Source organism: Brassica napus, chromosome A8 (assembly GCF_020379485.1).
Source record: "Brassica napus cultivar Da-Ae chromosome A8, Da-Ae, whole genome shotgun sequence".
Classification (NCBI taxonomy): Eukaryota; Viridiplantae; Streptophyta; class Magnoliopsida; order Brassicales; family Brassicaceae; genus Brassica; species Brassica napus.
This window is the reverse complement of record NC_063441.1, coordinates 6,236,377-6,244,046: the sequence shown is the minus strand read 5'-3', so window position 1 is coordinate 6,244,046 and position 7,670 is coordinate 6,236,377.

The window sequence follows — 7,670 nt, the reverse complement described above, 5'->3', positions numbered from 1 at the left end:
CAAGCTAAATGACTATAACCAAGCGTTGAGTGGGAGGCAACCCACTATTAGGTATTTTACTTTGGTTTTATTAGTTAGCATTTAATTTCTTTCGTTTTATCTCTTTCAGATTTAGGAGAACCAAGTAGGAGGACTTGAATATCGACCGACGACGAGACGTCGACATCGTTCGACATAGGCAACCACACGACGATCGATGTAACACTTACCCATCGATCGATATCTAATCCGGTCAGATCTATCTTCCTTACTTGTTACATTTCGTACATCATAAACTTTTCATCATAACTCCGGCTGAGTTACACTGGGACAGTGTAATTTAAGTCTGGGGGGAGATTTACTGATATAATTTATTTTATTCTTACGTAAAAAGGAATCTCAAATAAATTATGCTTAGCTATTGAAAATATGGACTATAATCCTATATTGATTTAAACATAAAATTCTAACCAATCTTTAGCACCATTTTAGATTTACTGATTGCAGATAGCACTAAAGATGCTAAAGCGGATCAACCTATCAACTACACACTTGCCTTGAACCGTATGAAGTAACCAAAGCTGATTTCCAACACTAAACCTGACATAACCGCTTGTCTTGGAGCTTGGTATACATGGGATCGGATTCTTCAGACAGGTCTGGAAGGTAACGCCTGGTTTAGATTATTTATCACATTTTCTCTCTCTAGATTTCGACCCTATATTAGTTATAGAGTAAAAAAAAATAATAATAATAATAATAATATAATAATAATAAAAAATATATATATATATAAGATCTATTGTTTAATTAGGATGAGTCTGAACAGGACTTGGTGGCTAAAACCATTAAGGCTTGATTCATAAAGACTCAAATAAAAGAGTTCGAAACGAGACTTGGAGGCGGCAATCTTCAAGGCTCGCTTTCGCAAAGAACTCTTGGATATAGGTCAAAAAGAAGTGAACAGAACTTGGTGGCAACCACCATTAAGTTTTGATTCATGGAAGCCTGTCCAATCTTGGTCACTGATCCTGCAATGGAAGCAGACTTTGACTCAAGAGAGAAATTTAGAGAGAGAGAAACTAGGAACTAACTTTTACCTGCAGCTCCAGATACCTGTCTGAAATCCTTGCATCCTGTGATCGATACTCCCAAGGTAAAGCATTCACTTTATATTTATGCTAAGAAATGAAATCAGTAGAGGGGATGTCAGACGTGAATTGATGAGTTGTGTTATGTTAGAAATGGTTGCTAAGCTAGGATATTGCATAGTGTGCTTTTGTGATTAGGACTTTTTAAATGTGGTTGCAAAATTGTTGAGGAAAGATTTCTATGTTTTTAAAATCTTAAGTTCCCAAATATTTTCAAACCTCTTTCAGAGAGACTGCCTGTATGTTTTGCTTGAGGACAAGCAAAAGGTAAGTCTGGGGGAGTTGATATACCTTGGATTTGACCCATTTTTATCCATGGTATATTATTATTTTACTATATATATATATATATATCTATGTTTTCTACTCTTCTAGGTATGTTTTCAGGTTCAGGTGCATTTCGGAGTAAAGCTATGACTTTGGAGCATTTTGGAGCATAAAGGACATTTCACCCGAGCTGACCACTTAGAGGTCGACGAGAGGAAGAATAATCGATCGATGCGCATCAGTGCTGACGATCGATATCAGGAAATGCCTCGACAGACGAAGATTAATATCGATCGATGTACACAAGTACCATCGATCGATGTCGAGACACCAGACGCGACATTTTGGATTCAGCAGACTTAAAAACCAAGGCCAAGCCAAATTACCAAAATGCCCTGACGAGTTTTTAACCTAGTAGAATATATACTGCAAGTGTTTTTGACGGCAGGAGAGCTTTTTCTTTTCTAGACCTAGTTTTGTTACAAGTTTCATTTGGGAGAGAAGATCACTTGTGATTGGAACTCCTTGTTTCTATTTTCTCCTTTTCATCTATTCTATGAGTTCTTATTTCTCTATTGATATGAATTGCTTTGCTATGTCTGAGTAGTTCAACTGTTAGATCCAGGGTTCAGATAGGTTTGTGGGATTAGCCCCAAACTATAGATCTGCCTTGTTGTGATATTCATGATAGATTTGTATTCATTGATTGTTTTAGCCTTGCTAACTAGAACTTGATCATAGGATTGCATATTCAAGCACCCTTGTTATCCCATCCTGAAATATATCTATCATATTAGGATTGCTAGAGAGGGCTAACCGCCAATTTAGAATCTTAGTAGGGCATTTCATACTCGCGCATAGGCCTGGCTAGAACCCGTCGATCGATGTCCTCAACTGACAATCGATCGATGTTGGCAAAGGTGTATCGGTCGACGTCTTAATAGACTATCGATCGACACTCTCTTGTGTCTGCATCTAACCGGTGAGACACAAGATCTAGTCTGTTAACCAGTGGTACATGCGACAGCTGATCACTGAGTTAAGCGAATGACCTCTAATATATCATGCATGCAACAGTTAGGCATCTATAGGAATTATAATCTCCAACACATGAATAGTGGCCATGCATCTAATATCATTTCCAGCCTAAGTTACATTTATCATTTACTCGCTTGTTACTATTGCTATTTCATTTAAACATTACAACCTTTAGAATTAATAAACACTAGATTTAATTGTTCCCTAGCTCCTTGTGGATTCGATCCCTAAGTACTACATCTGAACCTCTTTTGATGAGAGTAACACTCCTTAGGGTAATTTGAGTGGTATCATGGATCTATGAGCGTCAGGCATAACTGGTAGGTTTGCATGTTGCACACTGCTCCTACTGTTGACAAGAATGCTCTCCCAAGTAATAGAGAAGAGTTCCTGTTTAGTTTGATATCCAAGACATCGAAATCAATTGGAACTAGGGCATTACCAATCTGCACCTCTAGGACTCTTATGATTCCTCCTGAGATCCTCTGGGAACAATCCACAAAAGTGAATGACTCCTTGGAAGGATCCACCTTCAGACCCAGATGTTCTGCCATGACCCTAGGTAGGATGCTGACCGATGCTCATGTGTCGCATAGTGCATGTGTGAATTCAATACCCTTTACCGTGCAAGGTACTGCAAACTTCCCAGGATCACTCTTCTTCTTCAGTGTAATCCTCTTCTTCATCTTTTCTCTGGCCTCATAGAACATTCTCCTAATGTCCTCTTCAGTTTTTCTCATCTCTTTGAAGAACATCCACAATCTGTGGGTAAAATAGGCCTCCTCGAATGGTTTTTCTAAAGGAATCCTGAAGACTCTCGTTTGAAAACTTTCCATCTTCTTCCCATTAGCTTCCCTTTTCAGATGGTTAGGAACCTTTCCTTTTCTTTTCCTCAAGGTTCTCCCCATAGGAACCTTATCAACTTCCATAGGCTCTGCTGCATCATCTGAATGTGGACTGGTGTCCTCTGGTGGGTTATCTGAAGGTTTGGGTTGTGGCCTGAGTGCGTTGAGACGGGAGACGTCTATCTTTAGCATCTGCACTCGGTATGTGAGAGGTGCACGTCGATTGATGGGAGTTGGAGGTTATCGATCGATTGCGTTCTCTCTCTGTCGATCGATGGCGGGAACTGTAAGTCGATCGGTTTTGACATAAACAGGGCTGGGCAGATGTGGGTGTATTTCTGCGAACTCCTCGTGAGTCAGGATTTTCACGGTATTGCAAGATGCAGTTGACCCCGTAGGTGTCATCGATCGATGCTCTGGAGAGCATGTCGATCGGTTTTGATTGAAGTCTATTGATCGATGTTCGAAGTCCGGCGTCGATCACAACAATTCGATCCGCCAAAGCTCATTGAGATTTCTACTTCGAAATCTCCTTCTTGCACCTTCTCCTGGTTCACCACTTGCCAAAAATCATCATCTATGATGGCATTCATGTGGTGCTTCATCATATCATCTCTTACCCCTCTTGTTAAGGCTTCTTGCCTCTTAACAGTTTCTCATGTCTGAACAACCTGCATCTCCAGCTTCTTCACATGAGTGCTCAAAGTCTCAAACTTTGTGTTCAGGTTGGTGTAGACAGAGTCAATCTTCCCATTGAAGTCCACCGTCATGTTCCGTTGTCCCTCAAGAACCTTATCAATCATAGCTTCAATCTCGCCTCTTGAGTATGTGGTGGTGGCTTCTGGTAGAATGAGTATCCATAACTCATGTTGTTGCTGTAGTTGTTGTTGTAGAGTTTGTGTTGCTGCAAACTCTGGTTGAAATTACTTATCTGTCCATAGAAATTTCCATTATGGTTTCCAGACCTCTAAAATCCAGTTCCACCAATGAAGTTCACATCTTCTTCTACTTCTGATCTACCCTCTGTGTCTACCGCTTCTGCATGCTCTACTAAGCAAGCTTGCTTTCTGAGAAGCTTGTGAACACTGTCCAGCTTTGCCTTCACCTCATCCATCTGGTCATTCCCAAGGATGGATGCAGATCTCTTTCTCTCAAACTAAGTTTTCTTGGTGATGTTGTTGAATTCTAAGTTCTCAATAACTCTCACAGCCTCCTCTGGATTCCTGGTGTTGAAGTTTTCATTGCTGGAAGCATCAAGAGCCATCTGATACTACATTGTGATGCCTCTAAAGACAGTACTGAGCAGTTGTACTTTGTTGAATCCATGGTGTGGGCAATCTCTCTAATAAGACTTGAATCTGATCCAGGAGCTTATGAATGATTATGCAGGCTCATGCGCGAATGTGTCAATCTTGCTCCTCAAGTCTTCAGCACGCACTTCATTAAAGAAGTTGCATAGGAATGCATTCTTGATGTCGCTCCAGGATATGAGAGATCCTGGTGGTAACTGCTTAAGCCAGTGCGAAGCCTCTCCAGCAAGTGAGTACTTGAAGAGCTTGCAAAGTAGGTAGTCCTCAGAGACTCCCCCAACTTTAATAGCATATATGAGATCCTCAAACCTCTCCAGATGGTCTATAGGATTCTCGTGAGATAACCCATAAAAGGGTGTATGTCCCACAAGTGTGTAGTACTACGGCTTCAACTCGAAATCCCCTCTCTGGATAGTTGGAGGACGGATAGCTGATCTGTTGGTGTAGAACTGATCTGGACGGTTGTAATCAGCTAACGTTCTAGGTTGAGCAGCCTCATCTACAGGTAGAGTAGTGCATGTAGTATCAGTATCAGACTCAGGGATTGCAGCCCCCTGAGCATATATCCTCTGACATGCTGCATTACGCAGATGACTTTCTTGGTCATGCAGGTCTCCCATCTCATCACGTACAAGTATCAAGGTCGCAACCATGTCTCGCGGCTCAGTATCGATGGATGTTCGGACTAAAGGATCAATCGACGTCGGGTGGACTATATCGGTCGACAGAAGAGTGTCTTCGGTCGACGGTGGTAAGTGAGTGTTGGTCGACGAGACTGGTGTCTGGGTCGAAGGTGGCTGACAAAAATCGAGCGACGAACAAGTGTTATTGTCGATCGATGAGGAGCATATTCCTTTGCGGATTAAACGTTCCAAGCTTGCAGGATCTGATGAGAATAGCAGTTGAGTTTCTTGTTGCTTTTGATACTGTTGGGCATGTACCTGAAAAGACAAGAGAAAAATTTTGTGTCAGAAAGTGGTTTTAAGAAGAAACCTAGACTAAATCGAATTAAATCTATCAAACGATCAAACCTCACCGGCAACGGCGCCAAATTTGATATCACTAAAATTACCCTAACGAATGAATTACTCTCTCAAATAAGAGGTTCAGTGGTAGTACTTAGAGATTGGATTCACAAGGAGTTAGGGAACCTAATAAATCTAATTAAGTTGATTAAGCTAGGTTGATTATTATTGTTTGAATGTAAAAGACAGGTTTGTGAGCAAGTTAATTGCTCGATTGATTGATTGGGTTTTTGATAGTTAGATGAAAGTAGCTAGACTTAGGTCTTTTATTCAGGTAATCAGGATTATAATCCTATAGATGCCTAATAAGTTGTATGCATGATATAATAGCGCTCAACACTTAATAACAAACCATTAGGCTTTCGCTTTCTAGGTTTTTCTATTGACCAGTGTCGATCGATTATTCTATAGGAATATCGATCGATACACTTGTTGAAACGTCGACCGATTATTCGATTGGAATATCGATCGACGCTCTTGGTCAAGCGTTAATGTGTGGATTGAATATTCTCACTAAGCTTCCTCGATTAGCTCTCGCCTTACTCTAGCAATCTTAGCTCAGTTAGGATGGATTCAGAGTGAGATGCAAGCTATCGCTTATGTTTACAACTCTTAAGGCAAGTTTTAGGTAGCTAATCTAGAAACATGCATTAATGACAATCTTAAAGATGAATATCACAATCTATAGTTGGGGTTAATCCCTCATAACCTATTTAAATCCTAAATCTAATAAAGAGAACTACTCAGACATGACTAAGCAATTCATAACAGCAATAAGTATAAAAACTGCATATATAAATACATAGATATCAATGGAGTTCCAATCACAAATCTCTTTGGATCTTCTCTCCAATCTACTAAAAATCCTAGAAAACTTTTACTGTAAAATCAGTAAAACAAGAAAGCACACTTTGCCTCTAACATGTTGGCAAAGCTTATATAATTAGGTTAAAAATCGTCAGGGGTAACCTTGTAAATAGTTGAAGACTTGGGCTCTAAGTCGGCTGAGACTAAAAGGGCTTCATGCGCGCTTCGATGCCGATCTATGTCACGATGTGAACATCGATCGATTATTCCTCTTCAATGTCGACCGATGGTCGTGCTCGATGGTCATCTCGGGTGCTTACTCCAATTATCTCCAAAATTCTCCAAAATCATCACTTTCTTCCAAATCACTCATGATCCTATAAGTATACTAAATAGACTCTATAATATAATAATTAGTAGTTAAAACACTTATAAACCATGGGTAAAAGTGGATCAAATCCATGGTCTATCATTGTGTAAGAGAGTTGAAGAGAGCTCATTAAGCTTCACTAAAGCCTTATCAAAATCAATGCCATAAAGCTCTGTTTGTGCTTGCGTTCTTGAGCTAAAAACCTTTTTTTGTTATCAGCATAAGATTTTATTGAGTTTGAATCTGATTGAGTTGTTGTCTTTGTAATAACTTGGCTCAAGTATTGTATGTCTTCATCAAACTATCTCTCTTTGTAATTCTTTGGATTTCAAAAAGAAAATCGTGAATCACTATGTCAAATTATACAAGTCACATGATACAACTAACTTTTTTCCTAAACAACACCATTTTAACCAAATTTAGTTTAAGAAAAACACCATTTCATAATACCGAAAACAAAACCAATCAACTTAAACAAGAAATTCCGCATTTTAATAAAGCAATTCATAGTTGTGTGTAATAAAAAGAGAAAACCAAATCAAAACACATCCAGAGTTCGAATCGTCATCGCTGGAGCTGGAATCGTCATCGCTGGAGCTGGAATCATCATCGCTGGAGCTGGAATCATCATCACCGGAGCTCGAATCATCATCGCCGGAACTCCTTATGTTTTATGGGGGGAAAGTCACAAGAATCGCTTTCTTTTCACTTTCTCTATTATTTTTTCAGGTAAAATAAGAAATGAAAAAAATGCGGGTCTATGTAATCCCGCATGATCCGTTTCGATTCATCCCGCAAAAAATCAAATCCCGTAATAACCGTCTCGTGAAGCCCGCAAATTTACGGGCCTAGAAAATCTCGTCTTAATACCGTTTCGT